The sequence below is a fragment of the Miniopterus schreibersii genome (assembly GCF_964146895.1).
Source record: "Miniopterus schreibersii genome assembly, chromosome: 10".
NCBI classification, from domain to species: domain Eukaryota; kingdom Metazoa; phylum Chordata; class Mammalia; order Chiroptera; family Miniopteridae; genus Miniopterus; species Miniopterus schreibersii.
This window is the reverse complement of record NC_138110.1, coordinates 24,687,813-24,695,262: the sequence shown is the minus strand read 5'-3', so window position 1 is coordinate 24,695,262 and position 7,450 is coordinate 24,687,813. Positions and strand designations below refer to the sequence as shown.

The 7,450-nt window shown below is 41.4% G+C and overlaps 1 pseudogene across 1 annotated transcript; it reads right to left on the bottom strand.

The window, feature by feature from the left end:
• Positions 1-2,713: 2,713 nt before the first annotated feature.
• On the bottom strand, positions 2,714-4,313 carry LOC308562932 (coatomer subunit gamma-1 pseudogene; annotated as a pseudogene). The gene has a single exon. The product of its transcript is annotated as a coatomer subunit gamma-1 pseudogene (transcript).
• Between the last annotated feature and the right edge of the window lie 3,137 nt (positions 4,314-7,450).

Genomic DNA, 7,450 nt, shown 5'->3' with positions numbered 1-7,450 from the left:
TCAGCTCCCATTCTAATGTGCTCTGCCCTGCCTGCCTGCCAGCTCCCTGTAGGCATGGCCCTGGCCTGTCCCATTTCCCTCTGTATCCCACTGCCTTATCACAAGGTCTGAATTAATACGTGTGAGTGTTTCTGTTGAGGAATATGAATAAGAATTCACCAGTCAGTACATAGAGATGGTATTTAGATAAATGGAAATGCTACGTTTCAGTAGAAATCAAGATGCATATTAAAAATAATAAGATTAAAATAATAAAACGACAGTGCTGACGGTTGGCAAAGATACCATAAATAAACGAGCACTTTCTACCATTAATGGGAATAGGAATTGGCGCAGCCCTCCCCGCCGCCTTGGAGCCTGTGGAGGCCTGCTGGGAATGGGACCTCTATAACAAGAAATAGGTCTGGAAGGCTCTAGTCTAAAGCCGTCGTTGCTGGCTATGAGCAGGGTCTCCCCAGCCAGCACACAGCTCTTCTTAAAATCGAAGGTGTTTATGTTGGAGATGAACCTGAATTCTATCTAGACGAGAGACGTGCTAATGTGTACAAAGCAAAGAACAACACAGTGTCTCCTGGTAGCCAACCCAACAAAACCAGTCACCTGGGGAAAGGTAACTCTTGCTCCTGGAAGCAGTGGCATGGTTTATGCCAAATTCTGAGCAACCTTCCTGCTAAAGCCATTGGACGCAGGATCTGTGTAATGCTGTACCCCTCAAGGATTTAAACGTTGAAAAGTAAATAAATAAAAGTGGATTTGAAAAAAAAATGGTACAACTTTTCTAGATGTTAGCTGTAAATGTGTATCTAAAATCTAATATGCACACTCGTTGACCCGATAATGGCACTTGTAGGAATGTTTCTGAAGTACTAATCAGGATAATATTTTGAGATTTTCTTATGAGGATGTTTACATCATCCCAGCATTGTTTGTAATGAAGAAAAAAGTGATGATTTAAATATTCAACATTAGGTCATTGGTTAAATAAAATGAGCTATATTAATTTAACAGAATATTCAGCTTTCAATATGAGTTTGTGAAAGAATATTTAATGACATGTAATGCTTTTCATGATTTTTAAAAAAATGTGGATGATACCATCCAGTGGGCCAAATCTCATTATCCAAACAGAAATACACAAGGAACAACTATAATGTAATGATGAAAATGTTTGTAAATTGCCCTGTGTGATAATAAAAGTAAGGTACAAAGGAGACCTACAGTCCCAGAACTGAAATGAATGGCATGTCATCTGTTTGTATTTTTTAAAGCATGTTTTATATCCTTTAGCACAGTTGTTTCTCTTAGGTAAGTTAAGCATTCCCCTTGCATTTTTAATTTGAACAATTGATTTAGTTAGAGAGGAGAGCAACTCATGTTTAAATAATGAGTTCTGGGTAAATCTTTTCCAAGATGAGGCACGTCACCAGAGGCAGGGCTGGAAAGCTGTTTCTTTTGCAATTGATGAGGAGGGGAAAGTTTCAGAACATTTGGCTTGGAGACCCAGCATTAATACCACCTAAGTCCCCACAAGAGAGAAGTTTATAGAAAGCCCAGAGAGACAAAAGAGAACTTATTTACCCTCTTACCTACTTACAGCCATCAGTATTTTTGTCTGTGGATTGTAGCCTCTGATCTAGCTTTTGATTTTGTTTTCCTAGTGAGAGTCTGTTCTTTAGCAAAGATACAAGGAAGGCACATACAGCATTATTTGTTAAAATGCACAGATTTTCCCAACACATCTCCTCCTCCTCTCCTGGCAAATCCTATTCACCACCGTCCAATAAAATCACCTTTCAAAGCTTGTGGTTGTTACTTTCTTCCTTTAAACACACATATCAGAGAAAAATCACTGCAGAGTCACATTATTCTAAACAATTTATGAGAAAGTCTGGCTGGCTATATTTCCCAGTAGAAAAAATTGGACCATTTTTATAAATGATTTATTATTGTTTTCTTTTACAGGCATCAATAAACGATACAGAAACATCTAAGTTAATTAAGTAAAAACTAATCAGGTATTTTTCTTAAAAGCACACATAGGTATATATTTACATACTGCTGCATTTTATGAGTGTGTTAACTTCTTGTATTCTACATACATATGTATAAATATGGATCAATGATGTCCTTTTTAAAAAAAAACACCTTTCTTTTCACTCATATTTGAAGGTACTAAATGGAAAACAGTAAAGCATGCCAACAACCAAGCCGATGGAAGACATCTGAAAGAAATTAGACACATTTTCAGGAGTACTTTTCCATTCCATCCCTGTGCCCCTGGCTAGCATGTTCTTTGTACACTGGAATCCGGCATCGGAGGAGCTGCCAAACACACAGGGCCAGTGCATGGGCCTCATGTCTCCTTCATTGATCAGATACAGCCAGAGAGACTGGGGCCAAGGCCCCTACCACCACTGTGTGTGCCACTAATTGTAAAGACTTTATATGTACACAGACACACACATGCACATGCACACACAGTGTTTGCTTGCTTTTTGTTATGGAGGAAAGAGGGTAAGGAGAGAGGTTATTAAGATTTTCAAGAGATAGGACTTAAGTACAGAGCTTGCTAAGAGCAACAGTAAAGGCTATAAACTCAAAGGTTGTCTTTGGACAGACTATACACATTGTTTAAGTGTCTCTTTGTCACTCAACTCCCCACTTCCAGCAGTCACTCCTGCCATCTGGTCAGGCTACCTTGAACTTCTGGCTGTCACTGCATTGTAACTGTGTTCAAAAGCAGCAGCTGGGAGCTCACCAGGATGTCATGATCACCTTGCAACACACCAGCCAGGAGTAATGTGTGGGTGTTATTATCTGGCACTTTGACTTCTCAAAAGAGTGCATGCCCAGGAATTTCACAATATTTCCCATAGCCCCTTTGAGTGTCCTGGTGGTAGACGAGGTGAATGTTTCCTCCTTCTCAGACATCCCCTGCCTCAACCCAGGCTGCTCCAAAGTTCAGCTTCATGACCTTTTGGATGTGATCACCTATAGTCATTTCCAAATCTTCCAGCACATATTCATTCTCCTATCTTTCATTGTCAGTCTCCCTAGTGGTGGGATCATAGTCTTTGACAGTGAACATCAGACAGATGAATGTGCTGGCCACAGCTATGTGGTCTTCCTTGGGCAGTGCCACCAGTGTGTAGCAGGTCCCAAGCTGCTTATGGGGTAGGCTCCAGGTAGGCACATAACAGAGCACCTCATAGACCTCAGTGAGCTGCATCTGCACTCTGACATTCTCCAAGGTCTGGTCATTGAGTGTGTTTGTGCAGTCAAACTGGAACTCCATGTGGTCAGTGAAGGTGTGTTTGGTGCAGTGGATGACATGCTCTGTCTCTGACTCAGTAAGGGACATGGGCTCAGGCGAGAACTTGAAGAGGGGTCCCAGCCCATGGAAATCTGGCACCACTGCCAACTGCTCTTGGAAGATCTCCTGCCAAGTAGCTGCCACTTTTGCAGGATGCTTGGCTGCTGTGATGGGGGTGCTTTCTGTTCTTTGTTCTGCCATGGTGTGGAAACCAGGGTCACAGACTTGAGGTCAAAAGATTTTTCTAACGGTTCTAAAGTGTATTGCTTTAGAGCCCTCTCCAAACCAGGGATCAAACCATTTAGGACATAACCTCCATTGAGGGCCTTCTGCCTCTGCTCCAGGACATTGTAATGCAAGGTGGCTCAGTCCCTAACTTCTTTGTCATCCTCCATCACACACCTCTTCAGCAACACAAAGATACTGGATAACACCTACTCATTCTGGGCTCTAAACTTGGCCATAGTTCTCACAGCACTTGCCCAGACCTCCTCATGCTCCAAGACTACTTGTTTATAGATGAAGCAGATGTATTTGGAGGGGTTGTTGGTCTTGGGCCCCTCCCGGCCCAGGAGATGCAGAATACAGATGGCCAGCACAGTAAACTTGCAGTCCTCGGTGAATTTGCACAGATGTGACAGTCCTGTCTCCTTGCCTTCTGAGTGCTCCTCAATGATGCTGATGATGCAGTCCATGGTGACCCACTTATACTCAAAGCCACCCTCTTCCTGCAGCATGGTAAACAGGAAGTTCATGAGAACAGTGTGTTTGTGAGGATACTTCTGACACAAGGCACCGATGGCCTATGTAACCACCGCCTTGAATTCACCAAGATCTCTGACATAAAAGAGGAGATCTGCTTCACTAGGTGGTCAATGCTGCACCCACTGCCAGTGTTGAGGAGGTTGGTGATGGCCAGTGTGACAATGCTGTGATTTGAATTCATGATCAGGTTCTCTAGGTCCAAATTATAGGCTGTCACTGCTAACAGATGCTTCATGGCATCTACTCAAAGTAGGTAAGTGATCTACTCAGCCTACAAACACACTGCTTTTAACTAAATAGATAGGATAGAAAGTATTCATTTTTAGTACAACATAAGATTCTGCGTTATTCCCAGTATAGTTTGCACTTGGCAGGTTTTTGTTCAAGTAGATGGTCAAGAACCCTAAAATAAAGTAAACAAGATCACATTTTTCTGAGGGACTTTATACTTCTTTAGAAAACATTGCATACAATTAAGCTGAATTCATAAAATTCAACATATGTACAATCAAAAGAACCTTGAAATGGAAGACAGAGAAGTAATGGCCTGGTATATCAGTCAGCTAATGTTGCAATAATGCCTTGGAAGAAAGCATCACACAACTCAGTGGCTTCCAATAACAAGTATTTGTTTTTGTCTCATTCTCAAACCTGCAGTTGCCTGGAGCACTGCTTGGCTTGGCTCCAGACTGGATTCTGAATTTAATCTCTTCCATGGGTCTTCTCTTTGTTCTTGGGCCAGTGGCTATTCCTGGTGTGTTCTCTTGACAAATGACAGGAGTGCAAGAGGGTGAGTAGAAACATGAGATACATATTGACATTTTGGCCCACAATTGTCAGACTGACATCAGCTTGACATGGTAAAGCTTAACACAAATGGAGCTCTGCTTACTCCAAAGGATGGTATCACGAAGTCTCAGCAGATACCATGAAAGTGGAACTCTAACAAAGGGAGGGCATGAAGATTTACAGACAGAGATCCGAACCACCACACCTTGTTCTAAATCCATCATCAGCTGGACACGGGCTTTCAGTCAACTCGGGCCTTCTTTCCTTAAGCAAAAATAAGGGAAAATTGGATTTGATCATATCTAATGGCCTGTCCCAGTCTTCATTAATTTGGAATGAGTAACAAATTTATTTGTATGATTTGTACATCTTCATATTATGTAATAATTGTAAAGGTTTTACTCATGAAATGAATAAGATGAATAGGATTGCACTGAGAGAACTATTTGAGAGAACAAGCATTTTAAAGGATTTTTTAAATCATAAGTTTATATGCCTGAATGATATTAGAATTTCACATGAATTATTTTCATGTGAATACTAATAGAGTCTTGAAAAAAAACCACACATTTACTTAGAAACATTTGTTATCCAATTAACTTGATTTATTACATATAGACCATATTTTGATTAATTAGACATGCCACTATTTCAGATGGCCCTGCACGCCAATTTGCTCCAATTTTCAAGGGCTGATAATACAAAAATTCCCATTTGCTCTGACTCCTCGGGAAACAGCCAGGCTTGGCATAGTACCCAGAACCTTGCATGAGATCAGGGCATCTGGTTTCCAGTTCTGGCTCTGCCACCTCATCACCACGTGACTCCGGACAAATTGATGGTTCTGTGCCTTTCTTCCTCTGCAAAATGAGGAGGAGTCACAGCTAAACCACTTCACTCAGGGGATTAGAGAAATGATCAAAGGAGATTCCATGTGTAAAAGCACTTTGACAAACTAAGCCCTGAGCACATTGAGCAGTTTCATCGCTAGGGCATGTTTTAATTGGTTTTATTATTATTTAGGTATGGTGGGCCAATAGATCAGGAGCAACTGCTGTCAGAAAGCTAGTTGATTATACTCACAGATGCCAAGAGAGGGAGTACATGTCACGTTATGGGGGTGGCCACATGGGGAATCACTGGGGCAGGTCATGAGGCAGAGGGAGAGGGGTAAACTGTGGACAAGTTCCTTTTGTGTGGTTTCCATGGATAGGAAGAGGTAAGTAGAGTATGCGGATGTAGGAAGGACTAGTTTGAATAATTGCAGCAGGCTCTGGGGCATAGGGACTGTCCCTAGTTGTCTGGCACCTGGATCTGAGGTGATTAGGACAAATATATAGTGGTCCAGAGTATGAGAGTGCTATCAGGGTATTTTTTGGGGGAGGTGAAGACTCCAATTGGTTGGTTTGCATTTAAACGTGCACCCCTCAGAGTAGGTCTACTGAGGAGTGGAGATGATGAAGGAGGCAGAAGGCCAAGGCAAGGTGACTCAGGCATGCTATCAAGTTGTACAGAACAAGATGTGTCCACTATAGGCATGCAGGGCAGATGTTAAAGCACCAAGTTTGCAGAAGCTCAGAAACATGGTTAATACTGGGCAGCATTGTACCCTTCCTAGAGCAATCTCTCAGATTATTCAACTTGCTTTTGTGGTTGGGGACATGAATATTATGTCACTCTAACCTATATCTTCAGAGGGCTTTTTCAGCTTCCTGATAACCCATATATAAAAGACATTCACCTATCTACACATATGATAACTGAGAAAGAGAAATTATCTGAACATAATTTCTAAAATGGAGCCAAATTCTTCATTTTAGATGCCTATGAAAAATAACTTCCAAAGCTGGAAAGGAGAGAAAGCCCTTTATAATCATGCATTTTCCACCAAGAATCCTCTCCGTGGAAATGGCACCAAAAAGAAAAAAAGAAAAAAAGCAACCCATAGCTAAAGAGCAAAGCTGTTGTAGTTAGTCCAAAACATGAACTGGGGGAAACACTGGGGTCTAGATTTTAGTGTAAGTTTAGCCATAACAGGGCAAAGTATTTTAATAAACACTGATTGTGTTATTCATCTTTTAAGAAAACCTTCTATAGTTGTCTTTGTCCTCATGATATAGTCTAAGCATCTCGAAGTAACATAGAAGTCATTTTGCAATCTGCCCAACTGCTATACCGGTTTACCACTTCAGCCTCTTCTTTGCCTTATGTTTCAGACTTCACCCACAAAGAATTCGTACATGACTTTGTAGTTCACTGAAAATGACTTGCTGTTCTCTGACACATGCTTCTTGGGACTTGCAATGAACTTTCCTCCTTTCTGCTCTTCTGCTGACCTGCCCAACTGGATTTAGAGTCCTATTGACTCTCGAGGCCTACACTTAGATTTCCCTTCTTTGACAAGCCACTTTTGACCTTCCACTTCAAAGCTGGGCTTAATGTATAATCTAATGGGGCAGATATATAACACCTATGAACAGAGGCTTACTTGCCTGCTTACTAGTCTCTTTTCCCAAGAATCTGAAAGTTCCATGAGAAAAATGAGTTTTTAGTCATTGTTTAGTAACAAGCATCAAAACCTTG